The sequence below is a fragment of the Schistocerca cancellata genome, chromosome 4, assembly GCF_023864275.1.
Source record: "Schistocerca cancellata isolate TAMUIC-IGC-003103 chromosome 4, iqSchCanc2.1, whole genome shotgun sequence".
Lineage (NCBI taxonomy): Eukaryota > Metazoa > Arthropoda > Insecta > Orthoptera > Acrididae > Schistocerca > Schistocerca cancellata.
The window spans coordinates 616,949,474-616,974,182 of NC_064629.1; positions in this window are offsets into that span (position 1 = coordinate 616,949,474).

A 24,709-nucleotide genomic window follows, 5' to 3' on the forward strand; every position below is an offset into this window, starting at 1 on the left:
AGATCAAATTTTATCTGATAAAGCCAAAGCAATATGTACGAGAAAGGATATTGGTGCAGGACAGCGCATTGCAGCATTTGTAGTTATAAAACCATGCGTGGTGAAATTAAGTTATGCTTGGGTGTGAATTTCAAGCAAGTAATGAACGTTGCTCGTTGTGCATTAAAGAAGAAGAAGGCAACGATGAAAAAAGAAGAAGCCATGGCGGGGGAGTTTAAAAAACTGTGTCCTGGCAGCAATATATTCAACTAAAAGCTCCCTGAAGCATAAAGGACCGGTTAAAGCACCCTGCGTTCAGCCGATTCCCAAGACATCAGGTGGAACTATCCCCTTCCTCATTCCTGCCCTCCTAGGTCTCTCAGGGATTTGTTCACTGGCTAGCGGTGTAGCGGCTATTGCCAGAACAGACAACAAGGCACAGAACCCCCAGAAGCAGGTAGAGGAAGCAGGAAGACAAAACCGCATTATGGAAGTAGCAACCGGCGGAAAAGAACTATACCTGAAATCATGCAAGAATGAATTAGGTATCTTCGAATTAAAAAAATTAAAATCCCGTTAGCTATCCTACAGAATAGACTGCTTACAAATACAGATCTGCTCAAGTTTGTTAGAGAAAAATTCAGTATTCCAGGACTCCATGGTGAGTTTATGCGGAATACATTACAGAAGACTATGTGGAAATCTGGAGAATGTGGAATTGTGAATTTAAATGTTGCTGGGGGACCGGGAATACACTGGGTGGCGTATGTTAAGAAAAATACAAATACCCTCAACTATTTGGACTAATCTGGAGACCTGCAGCCATCAGAAGGGTTACAATGCTACTTCACCGACAAAATACGTGTGTTCCGCAATTTTTATGGTCACCAAGACTTTAATACTTACTTGTGTGGGCATCTGTACATCACGTTCCTTCTAATGTTTACGAAGAAGGCTGTATAACGAGGTGCATTAAGTATCCACTCATCAGTTGAGGTGCAGATGCACTGCCGTATATTCCGACTTTTAAAGAACGATCTTCAGTATTACTTGCGAATTACTTCCCACCGCTTGATTTAAGCAATGTGGAGTTGAGTATTGCGGTGATTGGGCAGGAGACATACAACAGCTAGAGGTTAACAATAAATTTCACCTGGAAGAAAAGAAATTGTGGAAATAGAACCTGATGCATTCTATCTTGACTATTGAAACGACGCTTTCAAACTGTCTGCCAAAGGGACTGTACTACGCGCAAACATCGGTACACTTGACCAGTTAGTACCCAAATAAATCTCTACTTGAAAGAAAAACTCAAAAATCATACTTTGTTAGCAGTAACGATGTTTTATAGATTGCATAAGGTTAAACCCAAGACAGGTTTTACCAGTCAGGGATAACTTGGTATGTCACATATTAGCGAAAACTGAGAAATTTTCACAACACTTTATATAGAATAAGACTTTCATTTAAAATTTTGTCAATATACTGACAGGATTTACATGATTCAAAAAGGAAAAATTCGGAACGATATAGAATAATTCGTGAAATTCCCAGAAACAGCTGTATAAACATAGATGAACGTTATAGTTCGTATGCGTGAAAATTGTCTGTTCTCTAAAATTCGGTCTTTTATAACTCTGCCTTGTATATGAAACCTGAAGCCAATGACCTACTTCATAAGTTCGGGTAAACTTGTCTGGAAACAGTTTTGTTGGACCTTCATGTACTCCTGCCTCTATACTGGCTGAGGGCCTATTTCTCTTTTTAGTTGCAATGTCTTTTCCCTGCTCTCAGAGTGGCTCTATTATTCTGGATTTGAATTCTGTTTATTTATTCTCTTTGTCTCCTACCGGGAAGTTTGAAACTACTACAGTTCCCCTCGGCCGATGGTACACGGGCTTTTAAATCTCCATTTGCATTTTGCGGAACATAAAACCTAGGGGATCCGTCGCTAATAAAATAAAAGCTTCAGAGTATTAGACTTTTCATGTCGCATTAAAAATGAAATATAATATGTCAAGGCAGTGTTCAGATCTGATGCTGATATGAATTATTGGTAACTTTTAATGGAGTATATAGAGGCTGAGCGAGGAGGAAAGGTAAATGCTTTGACGGATGATGTACTAGTGATTCTTATCAAGGAACTTCATACGGGCATATGTTGTTGTGGTCTTCAGTCCTGAGACTGGTTTGATGCAGCTCTCCATGCTACTCTATCCTGTGCAAGCTTCTTCATCTCCCAGTACCTACTGCAACCTACATCTTTCTGAATCTGCGTAGTGTATTCATCTCTTGGTCTCCCCCTACGATTTTTACCCTCCACGCTGCCCTCCAATACTAAATTGGTGATCCCTTGATGCCTCAGAACATGTCCTACCAACCGATCCCTTCTTCTGGTCAAGTTGTGCCACAAACTTCTCTTCTCCCCAATCCTATTCAATACTTCCTCATTAGTTATGTGATCTACCCATCTAATCTTCAGCATTCTTCTGTAGCACCACATTTCGAAAGCTTCTATTCTCTTCTTGTCCAAACTATTTACCGTCCATGTTTCACTTCCATACATGGCTACACTCCATACAAATACTTTCAGAAATGACTTCCTGACACTTAAATCTATACTCGATGTTAACAAATTTCTCTTCTTCAGAAACGCTTTCCTTGCCATTGCCAGTCTACATTTTATATCCTCTCTACTTCGACCATCATCAGTTATTTTGCTCCCCAAATAGCAAAACTCCTTTACTACTTTAAGTGTCTCATTTCCTAATCTAATACCCTCAACATCACCCGACTTAATTCGACTACATTCCATTATCCTCGTTTTGCTTTTGTTGATGTTCATCTTATATCCTCCCTTCAAGACACTATCCATTCCGTTCAACTGCTCTTCCAAGTCCTTTGCTGTCTCTGACAGAATTACAATGTCATCGGCGAACCTCAACGTTTTTATTTCTTCTCCATGGATTTTAATACCTACTCCGAATTTTTCTTTTGTTTCCTTTACTGCTTGCTCAATATACAGATTGAATAGCATCGGGGAGAGGCTACAACCCTGTCTTACTCCCTTCCCAACCACTGCTTCTCTTTCATGCCCCTCGACTCTTATAACTACCATCTGGTTTTTGTACAAATTGTAAATAGCTTTTCGCTCCCTGTATTTTACCCCTGCCACCTTTAGAATTTGAAAGAGAGTATTCCAGTCAACATTGTCAAAAGCTTTCTCTAAGTCTACAAATGCTAGAAACGTAGGTTTGCCTTTCCTTAATCTTTCTTCTAAGATAAGTCGTAAGGTCAGTATTGCCTCACGTGTTCCAGTATTTCTACGGAATCCAAACTGATCTTCCCCGAGTTCGGCTTCTACTAGTTTTCCCATTCGTCTGTAAAGAATTCGTGTTAGTATTTTGCAGCTGTGGCTTATTAAACTGATTGTTCGGTAATTTTCACATCTGTCCACACTTGCTTTCTTTGGGATTGGAATTATTATATTCTTCCTGAAGTCTGAGGGTATTTCGCCTGTTTCATACATCTTGCTCACCAGATGGTAGAGTTTTGTCAGGACTGGCTCTCTCAAGGCCGTCAGTAGTTCCAATGAAATGTTGTCTACTCCGGGGGCCTTGTTTCGACTCAGGTCTTTCAGTGCTCTGTCAAACTCTTCACGCAGTATCGTATCTCCCATTTCATCTTCATCTACATCCTCTTCCATTTCCACAATATTGTCCTCAAGTGCATCGCCCTTGTATAGACCCTCTATATACTCCTTCCACCTTTCTGCTTTCCCTTCTTTGCTTAGAACTGGGTTTCCATCTGAGCTCTTGATGTTCATACAAGTGGTTCTCCTATCTCCAAAGGTCTCTTTAATTTTCCTGTAGGCAGTATCTATCTTACCCCTAGTGAGATAAGCCTCCACATCCTTACGTTTGTCCTCTAGCCATGCCTGCTTAGCCATTTTGCACTTCCTGTCGATCTCATTTTTGAGACGTTTGTATTCCTTTTTGCCTGCTTCACTTACTGCATTTTTATATTTTCTCCTTTCATCAATTAAATTCAATATTTCTTCTGTTACCCAAGGATTTCTACTAGCCCTCTTCTTTTTACCTACTTGATCCTCTCCTGCCTTCACTACTTCATCCCTCAAAGCTACCCATTCTTCTTCTACTGTATTTCTTTCCCCCATTCCTGTCAATTGTTCCCTTATGCTCTCTCTGAAACTCTCTACAACCTCTGGTTTTTTCAGTTTATCCAGGTCCCATCTCCTTAAATTCCCACCATTATATAATCTATCTGATACCTGTTTGTATCTCCAGGGTTCTTCCATGTATACAACCTTGTATCATGATTCTTAAACCAAGTGTTAGCTATGATTAAGTTGTGCTCTGTGCAAAATTCTACCAGGCGGCTTCCTCTTTCATTTCTTAGCCCCAATCCATATTCACCTACTACGTTTCCTTCTCTCCCTTTTCCTACACTCGAATTCCAGTCACCCATGACTATTAAATTTTCGTCTCCCTTCACTATCTGAATAATTTCTTTTATTTCATCATATATTTCTTCAATTTCTTCGTCATCTGCAGAGCTAGTTGGCATATAAACTTGCACTACTGTAGTAGGTGTGGGCTTCGTATCTATCTTGGCCACAATAATGCGTTCACTATGCTGTTTGTAGTAGCTTACCCGCATTCCTATTTTCCTATTCATTATTAAACCTACTCTTGCATTACCCCTATTTGGCTTGGTGTTTATAACTCTGTAGTCACCTGACCAGAAGTCTTGTTCCTCCTGCCACCGAACTTCACTAATTCCCACTATATCTAACTTTAACCTATCCATTTCCCTTTTTAAATTTTCTAACCTACCTGCCCGTTTAAAGGATCTGACATTCCACGCTCCGATCCGTAGAACGCCAGTTTTCTTTCTCCTGATAACGACATCCTCCTGAGTTGTCCCCGCCCGGAGATCCGAATGGGGGACTATTTTACCTCCGGAATATTTTACCCAAGAGGACGCCATCATCATTTAATCATACAGTAAAGCTGCATGCCCTCGGGAAAAATTACGGCCGTAGTTTCCCCTTGCTTTCAGCCGTTCGCAGTACCAGCACAGCAAGGCCGTTTTGGTTATTGTTACAAGGCCAGATCAGTCAATCATCCAGACCGTTGCCCTTGCAACTACTGAAAAGGCTGCTGCCCCTCTTCAGGAACCACACGTTTGTCTGGCCTCTCAACAGATACCCCTCCGTTGTGGTTGTACCTACGGTACGGCTATCTGTATCGCTGGGGCACACAAGCCTCCCCACCAACGGCAAGGTCCATGGTTCATGGGGGCATATGCCCCATTCCAAATGTCTTCCGGGATAGAACACATTTAATATCACTTCTGAACGTTTTTCTCGAATAACTCTAAACACAGCGAAAACTTGTCACAGTACAAAATTAAACTTATAAGTGAGCGGTCCTGAGCCATACCCAGAGCATTTCACAGTGGCATCTCAAGGTATGAACATCAGTGCAGAAGTTCGGGGTTTCTATGATGATGAACATAGCCAGTTCATATTTAAAGATGTTGCAGTCATAAAATACACAGACGATGCCAGTGTAATAGAGGAATTCTCAACAAACTCTGTACCACCGAGGTTTTTCAACAATGTGAAGTGTGCTAAAACATGGAGGAGTGCAAAGTGGTTAACACATTTCTACCGTGATATACCCTATAAAGATACAGTGAGGTCACTTCGATTATTTGACCACATGGATACCATTGTCTACATCAAAGGAAAGAAGATCACATGAATGTGTAGAATCTTTAAGTTTTCTGCCACTCAAGACCGGAATTCTACAGGTGTCCTGCTCTCCATCGACGCAAGAAGAGAATGTGTGAAAGAAATGTTGTGTCTGCTTATGAAAATGTAAAATTACTTTTAAGTTGGATGAAAAACAAATGAATTTTTACCTCACAGTCTGTGTATGATTTCTTTTCACCCTTCTCCCTTCTTGACGGAATACAGCTTTTCTCAGATATTGCATCTGTGGTTTTCTTCAACTAATGGTGATGTAATTTTAGACATGTCTTTGGAAGCAGACATGTGACTCCTGCTCCCAGAAGCCAATTTGTGCTGCACAGTAGGTGTAATTCCATCCAACATACTTGGTTATCTTTCATGTTTAACTTCACTTTCATTTTCAAAACCCAATGCCAGTTGTGTCCTCCATATCCTTAATATATCTGATTGGGATAGGTTTTTTGTAAATAACAACACCAAAAATGTATGGTAACGAAATTCTTCGTTTATGCTATTCTCACACAAACAATTTGAGTTTTGAGATACAATTTAGTTTTTGAGGTACAATTTGGTTGTAATATTCAATGCAGGGATACATTTTTACTCAATAACGAAAAGATATCATTAGCTGAAATATTTACAATTTGCAGATATATAAATACATGCTAAATCGAATGATTTAGTTTATTCTTACACTACAATTAAATTCCACAGTCCCAATGGCAGCACTTACATGTTTGTTAATCAACAACAGTTTTGATGGACTGCAATCTATGTATACATAAACATTTTCAATTAAAAACTAATCAGCCTTGGATAGCTAGCGGCAGATAAAACTTAAAAATCATTCCATTTAGATGACATGCTAGGTGAGTGTACATATTTCTGACATATAATTTCTTTTTGTCAATGTACATGGTGCGCAAATATTTTACAAGTACAGTTCTTGTCGATGGACATAATGTGCAGATATTTACACCACACACACACATACACACACACACACACACACACACACACAAACACACACACACACACACACACACATTCACACACAGAGTCACTATAATAAAAGAGTCATACTCTTCTGCAACATTTACATGTAGTCTCATTTTCTCTCTCTCTCTCTCTCACTCAATTAGTGTCTGCCAACCCCGTCTCTCTCAACAAGTGAATAGTGTGTCATGGCGGCTGCAGTGTGACACGTGTTAAGTTCGGCTCGCGAAATTTAGTTGATTTCGAAGGTGTTCTCGCAGGTGGTGTTGTCTAGTACAAGTGGAAATCGTGTAAACAACAGTGTTCTGTGCAGTAGTGCTTTTTTTCTGTGCTCCGCCAATATCTTCGAGAAAATGGTAAACAGAAGAGTCAACAGCAGCGCGTCCAGCAGCGGGTAAGCAGCAGGTGCGGCGGGTCTGCTCTTGGCGGAAGGTGCGGCCGCGGCTCCCGGTATAGCGGAGCTGGTCCGCTCTGAGGTAAACGCTGCGCTTCACGATAAAAACAATCTCGATCTGATAGCAGGCACTATATCAGATACTGTAACGGCAGCAGTATTGGCCAAAATGCGTGAAACTGTTGAGGCCAATACTGCCGAAATTACAGCACTAAAAAAGTTTGTGTCTGAATACGAGAAAAAGGCACGAGAGTTGGAAGTGAAACTATCTGCCGCAACAGACGAGCTAGAACAGTACCAAAGGCGAAATAGTCTACGACTGTTTGGAGTAGCAGAAAATAAGGAAGAAGACACAGACAACCTGCTTATAGAGGTTGCGCGTGAAAAATTAGGTGTTGAAGTGACCAAGGCAGACATTGACAGGAGCCATCGGGTTGGACGAAAACTATCAGGTGCTACCAAACCTCGTCCAATAATAATTAAATTTCTCTCGTACCGAAAAAGGGCAGAGATCTTTACCCAGAAGAAGAAGTTAGCAAGGACAGGGCTTACAATAAGGGAAGATCTGACACACGAAAGGCTAAAGATTTTAAACAGTGCCATATCCCATTTCGGTCTTCAGAATGTGTGGACTCAGGATGGCAGAGTAATCATTAAGACAGCAGCTGGAAAGAAGACAGTCACAAACATGACAGAACGGAATAGTATTAAGTGAAGCTACTCGAGCCAAAAGTGCAAACTTAACACCATTTGCAAATTGTAACAGCCCTATACTCAGATATAGTCTTGTAATTGTATTAATTTTTCAATTATACCCATATTTGTACCTTCAACTAATTGTTTTTGTAACTGTATTAACTTTTCACTATTTTTTTGTGTCTGTATTTCTAACCATTACTTAATTTTAGTTACTGCTAATACTTTTTTCATTTTCTCAGTTTATTCTCTTCCATTCTGTAATAGTTCTATTGCAATTATTACTCTCTCCTTTAGTTCAGTAATCACCCATCTCTTCGGTTTAAATTGTTCATAACAAAAATCACCATCAGTATCACTTTAGCGAATTTCAATCTAATTGTAGCTTCCTACGATAATCACTACTAGTATCACTTTAGCAAATTTCAATTTAATTCTAGCTTCCTACGATAATTTATTAATTATTAAGCTTACTTCTCTCTGCTGGCAGCATCGGCCTCTTAAATCACTCCTCTTTTCCTTATTTCCACCCTAACCTGTTTCTAATACGCTAATTACATTTCTCCTCTTACGACATAGGATACACAGTGACACACAGCCGTCACTATTTTGGTCATATTCTCCTTGCACCGAATACCACTAATCCATTTTCTATACTCCCGCAACCCCAGGAAATCTCTTGCAGTCGCCTTTCTTTCGGCACTCGCGGAATCACAAACAGGACGCGCAAAATCTTGGACACCCCTGTGTTATGTCACTTGGCGGAAGCACCGGCCAGTGCCCCTCGCGGCAGGTAGTGCCCAACAAAGGGACAAACCAGTCTGCCACCCTACTCCAGGCCGCCCAGCGGAACGCGTCAGAGCTTTTAGCAGCTCACTGCAACATCCAGTCTTTACCTGCACATTACGAAGAACTTAGCCTCCTCTTCAACCAACTAAACTACCACGTAATCCTCTTATCCGAAACGTGGTTGAAACCACACATATCCTCTGCCTCTATTCATCTCTCAGGGTACACATTTCTTAGGGCAGACAGATAAAAAAAGCGAGGTGGCGGGGTCGGCGCGTATATACGAACAGATCTCAAAGCGAAAGTCTTATGTACGTCAAATCCTGCTGAAGAAAAAGAGGCTGAATTCATGTTCATTTAAATAAATATACAAAGTCGGAAATTCTTGACTGGCGTCGTGTACAAGCCGCCAAAAATAAACTCAATGAGTTCCTTCCAGTCGGAATTACATTCACTTCAGTGTCAATACGAACATGTCATCGTAATGGGTGACTTGAACATAGACCTGCTAAGAGACACTCCCTCCGCAATAAACCTAAGAAGACTGTTTAGTTGCAATAGCATGAACATTCTTCCATTACAACCTACACACCATATGGCGCACAGTCATACTCTTATAGACGTAATCGCAACGAAACAGACTGACAAAGTAAGAGATGTCGGTCAAACATCGGCCCCTGGCCTCTCAGCACATGATGTAATATTCCTGGCCTACTCTGTGCAGCCCCCAAGGATCAAATCGCGTTACATAATTTGTAGGAACATGAAACGTATTGACCTTGACGCTCTAACAGCCGATTGCTCAGAAATCTCATGGCATCAAATAATCAGAGAACCTACAATCGACGGCAAAATTAATGAACTTGGTGATAAACTCACTGCCCTCTATGACGAACATGCACCTGTGCGCACAATCCGTGTAAGAAAATCTCCTGCTCCATGGCTGACAGCTGAATTACGTCAAATGATGACTAATAGGGATGCTGCCCACAGGCGTTTCAAGGCAGATCCGAAACCCGAGCGTTTCGAAGAATACAGAAAGCTACGGAACAGAGTGAAACAATGCATTCGCAATGCTAAAATCAGGCACGCTCGCTCCCTTGTATGCAGCGATCTGACGCCCACGACTCTATGGAAGAATCTCCGTAGCTTGGGGGTCGGAAAGGCAAAATCGGAAACTACTTTTCATGTGTCAGCTAACGAATTAAATGAATTCTTCTCTGCACCTCTGAATACCAGCACGGCTGATAATTACCGTCCACAAGAGTCCCCAAACAGGATAACTAACAACGATACCTTCCATCTAAAACATGTAACAACAAATACGGCAAGAAAAGCAATAATGAGAATCTCTTCTGATGCAATAGGCAACGACAGTATCGGTATAACCATGATTAAGAATTTTGCCGATATCTTAGTACCTGTCTTAACTGACATATTTAATTTTTCCCTCGTGAACGGAATATACCCCACTGCATGGAAAAGAAGCATAATTCGACCCATCCCTAAGATCGAAAACCCTCAACTGCCTAGTGATTACCGACCAATTAGCATACTGCCTGCTGTTTCCAAAGCACTTGAATATATTGTTCATGACCAAATCACTGAACACTTGCATGAATTCAGCCTATATGACAAATTTCAATCCGGTTTCCGTAAACATCACAGCACAAACACTGCTCTAATTAAAGTAACTGATGATCTGAAATGTGCCATCGACAATCGAAAGGCAACAGTGTTGACGCTACTGGACGTCAGCAAAGCTTTTGACACTGTTAACTTTGACATATTGCTCAGAAAAATGCAACAGCTTAATTTCTCTGATAGTGCAATGAGATGGTTTGAAAGCTACTTAAAAGACAGACAGCAATGTGTTGTCTGCGTAAATGAAAAATCTTCCTGGAAACATGTTTCCTCGGGAGTGCCACAAGGATCAGTCTTAGGACCACTTTTGTTTTCTTTATATGTCAACGATATTTCGTCGGTTCTGTCCTCCTGTAAATATCATTTCTATGCCGACGACCTCCAACTCTACCTAAGCGTCAGACCTGAAGACGTAAACACTGCAATTGCTCAGATGAATGATGATCTGTCTTCAGTAGTGACATGGGCGAAAAACCAGGGGCTTAAACTAAATGCAAAAAAGACGCAAGTAATCTTAATAGCCCATCAGAAATTAATAAGTTCAGATTCCGCGAACGGCTACCTCCTATTCTGCTCGACGGTACTCCAATACTATATCAGAAAACAGTGAAGAACTTGGGTGTAACTTTGGATGAGCATCTCAACTGGGCGGAGAATACAGTCGCAGTGTGCCGAAAGACGTCTGCTTGTCTCTATGCTCTCAAAAAGTTTCGGAACATATTTCCACAGGACTTGAGACGCCAGCTCGTGCAAGCACTCGTTCTACCGAACCTCCACTATTGTGATGTGATTCAGCAAGGCACGAGTAGTGAAAACAGAAGACGGCTAGAGCTAACCATGAATGCCTGTGTGCGTTACACCTGCAACATTCGCCGACATGATCATGTTAGTGCTTCATACTCCGAGCTAGGGTGGCTGCGGCCGGACAAATTGCTTAACTACCACACTCTATGTCTACTTCACAGACTCCTCGTCGCGCAAGCACCCCAGTACCTTGCTTCAGAGATTAAAAACCTGTCATGCCATCATAATCGAAACACGAGGTCACTCTTATTTGGTATCCTAACTGTGCCCACTCACAAAACAAAAACTTTTGCAAACTCCTTCTCAGTTGCCGCTGTCCGCCTCTGGAACAAACTGCCCCTTACCTTGCGCAAAATTCAATCTCCTGCTGCTTTTAAGAAGAAGTTGAAGCATTTCCTACTATCATCTTCATAAAGTTCTCCACAAAATTAATGTACCAGGCCAATCCTCTCATCCGTCAAATAGCAAAGATAACGTCTCCTATCTTGCTCCTGAGATGCCTTCCTCTTCATCTATCTCTATTAGCCACGCAATCTTCTTTTCCTTTATATTTCCTTAATTATGTTTCATCATGTCTCTCTATTCTTCTCCTCCCTTCACCATGAGTCTCCCTCACACTCCCTGCTGCCAGCACTCCTATCTAAAATTTGTCTCTTCAGTAATGTCTAATTATAACAGTACTTATGATCTACGAATATAAACTCTATATGTATGTATTTCTAATTGTTTATTTCACTTTTTGTACTAGATGTAGTTTAACATGCCTACTAAAACGTATGAATGTAAAATAAGTAGAATGCCTGGTTAGATGTAAGAGAGCGCCTGATGGCCCTAATCTTGCCAGGTTAAATAAATCAATAAATAAAATAAATAAAATAAATAGTGTGATTATGGGAGAAAACTCATGTACTGTGTAGTAAAATGTGGGATCCAAAGACTATGAGGTCATGCACAGACATCGGAATTTCTCGAAAATGTCCATGAGCAAGCACATGTCTGTGTGCATGTAAAGCTTTACATACTTTCTTAAAGTGGAGATGTTGAATTTCGGCCTACCATTCACAGCGTGTTAATACTCGGCATCCAGTATGATATCGCCTGTAAGGTTTCTGTAGAATGCAGCTATGTCAGGTAGCCGAGTTTTGTTGAGTTTTGCCATACTATACAGATACTCGTATGGAAAAACCGCCTTCCTTCACACAAATGAAACTTTTCCTCATTGGGGAATGTGCTTGGGTGATTTGCGTATCCTTCTGACGCAGAGTTTCAATACGTTTCTGTCGTAGCCCCTGCATAAAACCCAGGGAGTCACGGAAGCAGAGTGTAATTCTTGGCGTCATTCGTTTGCAGAGTGAAGTATATTTCTCAACACTCTCAGCTGGGACACGGTTCTGATCCTTCTCCATACCAAAATCAGCCAACCGCTCAACAAGAATGTGGGTGTCATACCTGCTTATATCACGAAATAAAACGCGAATGTGGTGTGGAACTTGATACTTCAAGTTGCATGTGTTATGGGCGGCGTCACAGAACTTCTTCGTAAGATGACAGTGGTCCCTATGGGGGGTTGTCCGCCGGCCGAAGTGGCCGTGCGGTTAAAGGCGCTGTTCTAAGTTCTAGTTCTAAGTTCTAGGGGACTAATGACCTCAGAAGTTGAGTCCCATAGTGCTCAGAACCATTTGAACCATTTTATTTGGAGTTGTCCCTTTTCTGTCTAACAGCAGCTCACAAATATGGCAATTAACCTCCTACATTTACAAATCTTCATTTCTTTCTATTTGATCAATGGACTGTTGTCGCTGTAAAGCTTATCAACACCCCCTCCCCCCTTACCAGGTGTTTGGAAGCGTAGTCTACAAGATGTTTTGCTAATAACTTGTCTGAAGAAGAGGAATTGAGACACGTTAAGCAAATATACCTTTTACACTTTTGTTTACTTATTTGGGAGAAGAGGAGGTGGGACATGTCCCTGATCTCAACATAATGAGATCTGTCTCCATCAGATCATAGCAGCATGTTAGCTTTGGCGTTTGGCGTTAGCTGTCTCCCTGTAAAAATCTCTGAAACTGCGTGCTATGTGTAAAGAATGCGTAGGCTGGCCGCTCCCACACAATGTAGCGGAATTTGCTTTTAAGCCGAACACGGGGTCGTTCCCCCTTTTCACTCGGGCCCACGCTGTCCGTTACGGGCGGTCACCCGCCGACATGGACTGGGTCGTCCTCTGAAGGGCCTGGCGTCCCGTTGTGCGGCCTCTCTCCCGAACTAAAAGCCTCTGTGACCGTCATGTCTGGAATGTATGTGTGCACGCCAGCCTCCAGTATTTCAACCATGGTGCGCTCACTTGTCAACTGCAAATTGTTTGCATGAATTCATACAACACTGACTTTGTCTTATCGAGTTTGAGTTCGAATGAAGCGTCTTAATGTACATGTAAGTAATGAACATGTAAGTAATGAAGGTCAGGAGACCGTGACGTCTTACAACACTGATTACATGGAAGCAGCCTAACTATGTATGGAAATTACCTATATTGCACTGGCTCTATGACATATCCCTCAGGTCACTGGGAACCACCTCTGGCATGTCTCATGGCGACGCAGCTCTCTCTCCATCTCATCCACTCATTTCAGCATGTAACTATTCTTTCGCGACCTACCATAGGTCCGTAGATCCAGCAGGCCGAAATCACCTGAAACATATTGATTTAACAAAATGAAAACGTATACACACACCAAACTGAGATTTTTTTAAAAAATATTCACTTACATGATAGTTGTGATGAGGAAGGCAATACAGCCTCTACCCCTCCCTGCTCCTCTTCCTCGAAATCATCTACAGCAACAAATATGTCTCAGACAACACTATAATGAAATTTTAGAAAGAAAGATATATTTTTAATGAATATATCTTCGCAGTACTACACAGTACTACAAATAATAAAAATATACACACTTACGATGATGCTGTTGCTGTTGTTGCTGCTGCTGCTGCTGCTGTTGCTGCTGCTACCTGTCAGCTTCCAGCTGATCCACGATTTGGTAGATATATGCTGAAATAGTAAGAAGAAGGTATGTATTCAATACTATGAAATTCTTAGTGACTAAACTGTTCAAAAAGAAAATCTTACAGTTATCGATTTGAGTATATGTTTATATGTATTTACGCAGTAATTCTCCCTGCCTAGGGCGTTTTCCACTGGCGCTGCTGCTGTCTGCTGCTGCTGACCGCTTCATGGTACAACACTATCGAAAATCCAATGCACTAAGGAGGACAACTGGACGTAATTAGAGACCAGAGCAGAATGAAGTCGACTGGGGGTGGGGGTGGCATTTACTTGCATATACCTTCACTGATTCAGCATTAGGCAATAGGACACCGCCATCCTTTGCTTTGTCCAACAGAAAATAACCACTTAATATAGTGTACATGTTCCGAGGCCAGACACAAATATGACTTCCCCAGGTATCAGTTACCAAAGGTATGTTGTCATCTGATGCATTGATCAAGGCTGTAAGAACAAAGTAGGCCGACATACAGTATCATGAATTCCTCAAGGAGATTAAAATGCAGGCTGGCCATGTAGTCTTGACGGCAGCGCCTGCAGTGCCCTCTGGCCAACTGTATTGTGAACGACTACTCATTATCCATTGGGCTGCCTTCACAATCGCTTGTGTTACATGGGTTATGGCCAGCACGTGGCAGTGACACATTCACTGTCTGCTGCAAGCAGTCCCGATACAGAAGAGTAACAGTGTTTCTTACTCAGAACTGTCTGCACCTAGAAGATGCGGCCTGACCTCTGCAGCATGAAGATACGTGCGCTTGGAGCAGACACACACGCTGGCGACAAAAAGTGGCATTTAATAAATCATACTTCCTTCCATTCCTTGCCACTTACAGTTATTACATCATGGGGATGGGGAGTGCAGACGTGAGCTTTACCCAAGTGGAGGGAGTTCTGTCTCCTGCAAACTGATTAAATAAGGAATATGAAAGTTGGATTGAACAATACATTATTAGCATTGATTTGAATTTCGTGTAATGAGATCTTTCCTCTCCAACACAGACAGAGGCTTTTCCCTCCAATTTCTCAGTGGTAGAGGGGAGGGAGGAAGTGGGGGCGGGAGGGGAGGACTGGGGGATTTCCCAGGAAGGAATAAAGGTTCAGAACTGGGGACGAAGTTACCAAAGAAGTGTCCCTTTTCCCAGAGGGGTGGGGAGAGGAGGAGGGGGAGGGGTGGGGTGCTTTTTCAGCAGGACTGATTATCCCCAGGGGTCATAAATGAATTAGCATAACAATATATTAAGGGGGTGGGGAGGGGCTGTTTAATTGATCAACATAATTAATTAGCATATCAATTTGATATCAAAAGCACAGCAGAACCAGCTTTACCCCATAACTTACTTCCTGTTTACTACGGAGAATTATTGAAACATTCAAGGCTTATAGGCAAAGAGTGTCTGACTCTCGCCATGTTATCTGGAGAGATTCAATAATTTTCCAAGTAACAGCTACCATGAAATGGTATTAAAACCTAATGTAGCATGATGAATGATTCGAAGACACAAACACCCATTGTGCGAGAGAGTCTGGAGACAATACTCCTCATAAACTGCACTTCTTCGTGAGTCCTCATGAGCGACCAACACACAAGTGTTCTCCATCATCGGTCGTTAGCTGGTGGAGAGATTCGGCTATAGTGATGCAGCTACCTGGCTCCATTGCTTCCCTCTCCAGAATCAGTTGGTGGCTTGGAAGTTTTATCGTAAAAAATTTACGTAAGCTTTAACTTGTGATTCCTAACAGCAAATCAATTCTGTGTTGGAAATAGTGCATAGGTATCGTAATAGAAGCCAATCTTATCTTAATTATATTTCCTAGAACCTGGTAGTGACCTTACCGTTTTATTAGTTACTGCTTTTGCGCATGCTGCATGCAGTACCCTTGTGTGACAGCGCACTCAAGTGGAAGTGTAGTTTGCGAAAAGTTGTGCTGCAGCATTACAAAGCAGATCTCGGTTCACTGGATTCTGCAGATTGCGGAATCGTCACGCACCAGCACAATAGAGCTACAGCATTTCGAATTCTTAATACCACAACCAACTTACACCATCGCAATTTGGGCTTTGACTGTGGACTCTATTTGATTTAGTGTTGCTGAGTAAGACAATCTAGGTGTGTTCATCAGTACCGATTTGGGCTCATGCAGTCCTAACGTTATCATTTTAGAGCATTTTCGACCTACGCTTAGCTTCTGTCTTGGTTTCGACACGCTAAGCGTTGGCAGTGGAGTGTCATGCACTGTATCACAGCCTGACGCTTAAATTATGTTATTCCGTGTATTATGAAGAATAATTAGAACGTTCAACAAGACAATTGTACACTTAACAGCATATAAATTCGCCATACGAAACTTTAACTGGATATTGTGTCCTGTACACCACCGACCCGAATGCAACATGCAAATTCAGTATTATGAAGAATAATTAAAACATTCAAAAGACAATTGTACACTTAACAGCATATAAATTCGCCATACGAAACTGTAACTGGATATTGTGTCCAGTACATCACCGACCCGAATGCAACATGGTATTTCAGTATTGCTAATTACCTATGGAACACACAGAAGAGAAGATATTACTCCGAAAATTACGCTATGCTGGTCCTGTGAGGATTGCTGACGTCTTCTAAGAAAATATAAATACTTATCTGCATTTGGAATACTCTTATACTATCCATACTCATAGTAAATAGTAACTAAATAGAAAATGTGACGTCAGTGATTTTCCCACTTGAATGGTCTCAGTCTGTCAGAGCTGGCGCGCGACGATGCGTTCTACGCTGCAACTACACAATGTTAAACGCGGCATAGCGTCAAGACTTGTCTTCCCATCAACAGAATGAGGCTGCGACCACACCAGACGCGCCTCGCTTGTCGACTAGGTACCTCGCGACACGCCAGGCGACTCACCTTTCTAAACAAACAGCTGTGAACTAACGAGACGAACCACACTGAGCACTACGTCAATAAGCTAATCGCATGGCGCGTCGCTATACGAAGGGTCGTGTTGGTTCTTCCTGTTGGCACCTAGTGGCTTCGAAGACTATACTTATTGGATATAGATGCCACCTTCTATAGAAAACACTGTTTACTATTGTTACACAAACATGTTTCGGCACCTCTGTGCCATCATCAGTGGGTTTCGTGTATTAAAAAACTATTAAAAGTGAACTTATTTTAGGTTGTAACTCATCTAACAAAATGAGGCCTGAAGACATTTTTTGTTCGTTTCTGTGCTTTCCTTGATTGTACATTATACGGTTTCGCAGGGCCATCTGTATGGTGTCCTGCACTGATTGCTTGTCATCTGCAAACCAAACGATGTAAACATGAATTTTATCAGCGAGTCAACATCTCCCTTGATTTTCGAGACGTGATTATGGTGGGAAAAAAATGGCTCTGAGCGTTATGGGACTTAACTGCTGTGGTCATCGAACTACTTAAACCTAACTAACCTAAGGACATCACACACACCATGCCCGAGGAAGAATTCGAACCTGCCGTAGCGGTCACGCGGTTCCAGACTGTAGTGCCTAGAACCGCACGGCCACTCTCGCCGGCAGATTATGGTGGGAAAAAATGTTGCGCGTATATAGGAGTATGTGTTTACTCACGCTTTGTTGTGACAAGTCCTTCTTCTTCCGCGTTCTGAGAGCACTACTCCCACATGTTAACCGTATATTGTACAATTTTGGTTTAAGAAAGGTCTTTTTACTTCTAAAAACGTGGCGTAAACGATGTTGTATGTCCTAATCCCGTCGGCGTTCATTTGTTCCTGAATGAGTATTTGAATTTTCTTTACTTTTATCTTTCTCTCTGTGCGGCTGGTCCCGGCGGAGGTTCGACTCCTCCCTCGGGGGGCATGGGTGTGTGTGTTTGTCCATAGGATAATTTAGGTTAAGTAGTGTGTAAGCTTAGGGACTGATGACCTTAACAGTTCAGTCCCATACGATTTCACACACAATTGAAATTTTTTTTATCTTTCTCTCTCTCTCTCTCTCTGTGTGTGTGTGTGTGCGCGCGTGTGCGTGTGTGTGTGTGTGTGTGTGTGTGTGTGTGCGCGTAAGTGTAATACACACATCAAAAAAAGTTTTGCATCACACGGGCTCCCAGATCCCCTAAAGATAGACATTGACTGTGGATATTGTAACACAGACACAGCCACTTTGACTGTTTAGAGATGTCACTAAACCCTCCCAAAGATGTAAACAACCATGCATGAACAGTGCCTATTAGACGGGGGAGAGGGGTGAGGCGGCGGGGGGGGGGGGGGACGGAGGGGTCCGACAGCCGATCAGTTCCAGTCATTCCACCAAGAAGGAGGTACACGGCTCGTGTTGTCTGTAGTTCAACCATGCCTAGACCGTCAATACCGCGGTTCGATCGCGTCCGCATTGTAACTTTGTTCAAAATGGTTTAAATGGATCTGAACACTATGGGACTTAACATCTGAAGTCATCAGTCCCCTAGAACTTAGTACAACTTAAACCTAACTAACCTAAGGACATCACACACACCGATGACCGAGGCAGGATTCGAACCTGCGACCGTAGCGGTCGCGGGATTCCAGACTGAAGGCCCTAGAACCACTCGGCCACGGCGGGCGGCGTACTTTGTTCCAGGAAGGGCTCTCAACAAGGGGAGTGTCCAGGCGTCTCGGAGTGAACCAAAGCGATGTTGTTCGGACATGGTGGAGATACAGGGAGACAGGAACTGTCGATTACATGCCTCGCTCAGGCCGCCCAAGGGCTACTATTGCAGTGGATGGCCGCTACCTACGGATTATGGCTCGGAGGAACCCTGACAGCAACGCCACAGTGTTGAATAATGCTTAACGTGCAGCCACAGGACGTCGTGTTATGACTAAAACTGTGCGCAATAGGCTGCATGGTGCGCAACGTTTCTCTCGACGTCCATGGCGAGGTCCATCTTTGCAACCACGACACCATGCAGCGCGGTACAGATGGGCCTAAGAACATGCCGAATGGACCGCTCAGGTTTAGCATCATGTTCTATTCACCGATCAGTGTTGCATATGCCATCAACCAAACAATCGTCGGAGACGCGTTTGGAGGCAACCCGGTCAGGCTGAACGCCTTACACACAGCGAGTGCAGCAAGGTGGAGGTTCCCTGCTGTTTTGGGGTGGCATTATGTGGGACAGACGTGCGCCGCTGGTGGTCATGGAAGGAGCCACAATGGCTGTACGATACTTAAATGCCATTCTCTGACCGATAGTGCAACCATATCACCAGCATATTGGCGAGGCATTCGTGTTCATGACGACAATTCGCGCCCCCATCGTGCACATCTTGTAAATGACTTCCTTCAGGATAACGACATCGCTCGACTAGAGGAGGCAGCATATTCTCGAGACATGAACCCTATCGAACATGCCTGGGATAGATTGGAAAGGGCTGTTTGTGGACGACGTGACCCACCACCCACTCTGAGGCATCTATGGCGAATCTCCGTTGACAAGTGGAACAATCTGGACCAACAGTTCCTTGATGAACTCGTGGATAGTATGCTGCGACGAATACAGGCGTGCATGAATGCAGGAGTACGTGATACTAGGTATTAGAGGCACCGGTGTGTACAGCAATCTGGACGACCACCTCTGAAGGTCTCGCTGTATGGTGGTACAACATGCAATGTGTGGGTCTCATGAGCAATAAAAAAGGCGGAAATGATGGTTATGTTGATCTCTATTTCAACTTTCTGTACAGGTTCCGGAACTCTCGGAACCGAGGTGATGCAAAACATTTTTTGATGTGTGTACACTACCGGCCATTCAAAATACTACACCACGAAGATGACGTGCTACAGACGCGAAATTTAACCGACAGGAAGAAGATGCTGTGATATTGAAATGGTTAGCTTTTCAGAGCATTCACACAAGATTAGCGCCGGTGGCGACACCTATAACGTGCTGACATGAGGAAAGTTTCCAACCGATTTCTCAAACACAAACAGCAGTTGACCGGCGTTGCCTGGTGAAACGTTGTTGTGATGCCTCGTGTAAGGCGGAGAAATGCGTACCATCACGTTTCCGACTTTGATAAAGATCGGATTGTAGCCTATCGCGATTTCGGTTTATCGTATCGCGACATTGCTGCTCTCGTTGGTCGAGATCGAATGACTGTTAGCAGAATATGGAATCGGTGGGTTCAGGAGGGTAATACGGAACTCCGTGCTAGATCCCAACGGCCTCGTATCACTAGCAGTCGAGATGACAGACATCTTATAGGCATGGCTGTAACGGATCGTGCAGCCACGTCTCAATCCCTGAGTCAACAGATGGGGACGTTTGCAAGACAACTACCATCTGCACGAACAGTTCGACGACGTTTGCAGCAGCATGGACTATCAGCTCGGAGACCATGGCTGCGGTTACCCGTGACGCTGCATCACAGACAGGAGCGCCTGCGATGGTGTACTCAACGACGAACCTGGGTGCGCGAATGGCAAAACGTCGTTTTTCGGATGAATCCAGGTTGTGTTTACAGCATCATGATGGTCGCATCCGTGTTTGACGACATCGCGATGAACGCACATTGGAAGCGTGTATTCGTCATCGCCATACTGGCGTATCATCCGGCGTGGTGGTATGGGGTGCCATTGGTTACACGTCTCGGTCACCTCTTGTTCACATTGACGGCACTTTGAACACTGGACGCTACATTTAAGATGTGTTACGACCCGGGCTCTACCCTTCATTCGATCCCTGCGAAACCCTACATTTCAGCAGGATAATGCACGACCGCATGTTGCAGGTCCTGTACTGGCCTTTCTGGATACTGAAAATGTTCGACTGCTGCCCTGGCCATCACATTCTCCATATCTCTCACCAATTGAAAACGTCTGGTCAATGGTGGCCGAGCAACTGGCTTGTCACAATACGCCAGTCACTTCTCTTGATGAACTGGGGTATCGTGTTGAAGGTGCATGGGCAGCTGTACCTGTACACGCCATTCAAGCTCTATCCATAAGTTCCATGGTGTTTTGAGTTAAGGAGCAGGGAAAGGGGCCCTGTGGAAATATGTAAGGTAAGTGATAGGGTTAAGGGAACCAAATCTTAAGAGGCAAAACAAGAACTGAAGAACTAATAGCCAGGAACTCTAGTGTAAAGGATAACCTAGTGTATGGCAGGCCATGTGATCGATGCAGCGTACTGTAAGTAGCAGAATGGTCCGGTATTTATGTCGGAAACAAGCCGAAATAATGTTTATGCACTGCCAAACAGATGGAAACGGTCGAGAGGCAGTTTGGCTATACCAAAACAAGTAGCCTCACAGATATTAACCACATCACACAACTTTTCAAGTTCTTTTTGTGCGTTCGTGTGATCATGGGTCCTTTCAGACACATTAACTTGCAGGGAGGTGGCGGGCTGTGAGTACTCCGTATTTGGAGGACTTTGCTCCACAGGATATTGAGACGAGCCCTTTTATAACCTCCAGGCAAGTGGCGTGCCTATATGGTTCAAGTCAAACTACGATTTGTGTATCCTGCATGACAACCGCTACTATCCCTATAAGCTGCAAACTCATGGAGGCCACTTTGAACATCTGTTGTGATGTGGATGCGTTAGAGATCTGCACTGTGTTCCGGGACGATTTGTTGTCGTTTCACTCACGCCATCCGTTTCCAGACACCTACTTATAGGACCTGTTTTCCTTCATTTCTGTCAGGAATCCGTCCCTGCAGTTTGTCAGATTTATTTATGTTCTCCCTGTACATAACAAGGAATGTAACAGCAAAGGAAGTATGAGCCACAATAATTCAGTAGAGCAAACAGAAGTTTGATTTCTCCAGTCACTTATTGGTCTCAGATTTACTTGACCACCCCATATACCCTTCCTTGAAAAATAAATTTCGTGAAAAAGTTCTTTCTGCTGTTGTGCAGTCCTATCCGTTTTTAAACAAAGCTAAGTTGAAAATAGAACTATAAATAATTTACTTTCGAATTGATGTTCCAGAAATGAAAAGTGAAATTGCCATTCTGAAGTTTGTAATTGAAAACAATCTGCAAGAACTTTATGGTGAGGTTATGAAATTGTTAAAGTTAGTAGCTACTATTGCAGGGGCAATGTGTGAGGCAGAGAGGTCTTTCTCCGCTTTGTAGCAGATCAAAACGTCTCTTAGAAGTACCACGGATGAAGACCGATTGTTTGCTCTTGCCTTGCTATCTACTGGAAAGGAAGTGATCCGTAGGCTTCTAGATTCAAAGAGAGAGTCAAAGGTATACGTGCCACGAAAAAGGAAAGGAGGATGGACTTTCTTTATACATATACCTCCACGGGAGATTAAACCCCATGAACGTCGTCACGCACATATTGAGTTAATTTTAGTGCTACAGAAATATTTTAAATAATTTAAGAAATTAAATTACTTGGAAATGCAAATTTCATAAAGCAGTAAAAGTATTGAACCCTCATTCATTTTAGGCACCAGTTGCCACTGGACATAGACGTTAAAGCGCAAGAAGTGACAGTGGCTGTACGTAGAGCAACGGAGGAGGTGATGCCTATCATCAAGAATCAATTGCCCTGGTAATAGAAACATTGCTTTCTGACGACGAAGAAGTAGATGAGACAAAGACCAGCGTATATTAGGAAAAATGTTGTGGGGAGACTACTTAAACAATTGACTTTTGCACCTCTTTCCACAAGAAGAAATTAGGCAAATAATTTTAAGAATGGAAAAGAAAAAAATCACAATGGCCAGATGGAATCCCTGCCTAGGTAATATATTCATTATGCGACCAGGTAGGCATTTACTTGCGTGAACTGTACAACGAAAGTCTGTTGCAAGTAAGAGTCCCTGCACCGTGCAAGAGTCCCTACACTGCGTAAGAATGTTGAAGTAACGATTATTATTAAAGGTCAAGAGAAGGATCCGATGATCCATAAATATCAGTTTGCCTCCTGAGCGTCCTGGACAAAATATTTGAAAAACTATTATGTTTGATATTACAAAACCATAGACTGCTATACGGGATGAGCCCTTATCGTTACGCACTTAGAAGAGGGATGCCAGCTGAAGATTCAGTTAATAAGGTGATCTCGCTAGCGAAAAATACTCATTCTACATACGCTCTAGTAACGATGATCGATATCGCTGGCAACTTAGGGAGTTGTTGTGATCAGGATCACTGTACAACTACCAGACAGGCTATTGCCACGGGATACATGCATCTTTAATATTCCCAGGGACCGAAATAACGAAGACTGTAACAGAACGCTGTCCACAGGGACCAGTGTGTGGTCCATAGTTTCGGGCTGTAACATTGGAGCCAATAATACAGAAGCTACATTATAGTGGTAACGTAAGCGGACTTGTAGCACTTGCAGATGTGTTGTTTATTGTAACGGTGACTCCAGAAGAATTATAGGAGACAAATGTAACCTAGCCCTTGATCAACTTGATGGATGGTGTCGAAGTATCAAATTTGGTAGCACCTCACAAAACTGCGTATGCCCTGCTGATAGGAAACCTAGGAAGAAGTTCTAAAATAAAATTAAACTATTTAATGGTCAGAAAAAGCACAGTAACGAGATATCTGCGACTACTCCTGGGTAAACGTCGTCACTTTGCGCATCATGTAGAAGAGGCAGTCAGAAAAGGTACAAACGTGATGAACAAAGTCACAACCGTCACAAATAGGCAATTTCGACTTCACTTGGAAACAAGCAGAGTATACAACCAATCTATATTAGCATCTGTCGTAGGATATGGCGCGTGCGTTTGGGCTAACTGATTGTAACTTGTAAAGATTAGAGAGCATCTACTCCATTGTTAGTAATTCTAGAAAGATAACCTTTGTACTTAGATATCAGGAAGAACGGTAGCTCTTTATTTGTCATAAGCTAATCAAATTTAAGTATGGAGGTTACTTGGAACTGAGACCAATATGAGAAAATTGAAATACGATCCACATTACTGCTGTGGCAAAATGAATGGAACACTTAGGGCACTGGTACGAGAACAGACGGGTTTCTCCATTTACATTGAGAGGTGGCATGAGCCCCCTCTCATATTTCTATCTTACGATTTTCCTCTCTAATTGCATGTGGTGAAAAGTTGCTATTCCTTCACACACGGACTTCCCACTCAGCGTCTCTCGTCACCCGGGTGGTCCGGTGATAGGCGGGCTCTGGTGATCTTGAAAGGGTAAGCCGACGGGTGTGAGGGAGTCGAGTGAATGCTTTCCAGATGCCGACATTGTAGAATAGCGGCGGAGACACGTTCGCAGGGGCCTGAAGTGGTGGCTGGGCTAGAGGTTCCATTACTTCGCAGAAATTTAGCGAAAACACTTTCTGGCGGGCTACCAGCAAGACGTGGGAATGACTTGTGTACCCAGGCAGTTCTGGCGGGCATATTCCCGCGCTTTCTGCGAAATCGTAACTGTGATTGGTTTGCTCAGGGCATAGCTCCGTGACGTAGCAAAATCGGCGCAGAAATTGGCGCCAAGAATCTCCGTTGGTGGAGTGGTAGTGCTCCGGCAATAGAGTGGAATTTTCCGCCGGTTTTCGAGTTGCTGATTGGACGGTTAACCACGG